We start from the raw sequence: 499 nt of genomic DNA on the forward strand, positions 1-499 counted from the left end.
TATGGGTACCTGAGTTCACCAGTCTGACTACTGACAATAATGGGTCCCGGAGTTAACCAATCTGACTACTGAGAATTATGGGTCCCTGAGTTCACCAGTCTGACTACTGACCATAATGGGCCCATGAGTTCACCAGTCTGACTACTGACAATAATGGTATCCTGAGTTCACCAGTCTGACTACTGACAATTATGGGTCCATGAGTTCACCAGTCTGACTACTGACAATAATGGTATCCTGTGTTCACCAGTCTGACTACTGACAATTATGGGTCCCTGAGTTCACCAGTCTGACTACTGACAATAATGGGTCCCTGAGTTCACCAGTCTGACTACTGACAATAATGGTATCCTGAGTTCACCAGTCTGACTGCTGACAATAATGGTATCCTGAGTTCACCAGTCTGACTACTGACAATTATGGGTCCCAGAGTTCACCAATCTGACGACTGTCAATAATGGGTCCCTGAGTTCACCAGTCTGACTACTGAGAATTATGG

Source organism: Mizuhopecten yessoensis, unplaced genomic scaffold, assembly GCF_002113885.1.
Source record: "Mizuhopecten yessoensis strain PY_sf001 unplaced genomic scaffold, ASM211388v2 scaffold5673, whole genome shotgun sequence".
Classification (NCBI taxonomy): domain Eukaryota; kingdom Metazoa; phylum Mollusca; class Bivalvia; order Pectinida; family Pectinidae; genus Mizuhopecten; species Mizuhopecten yessoensis.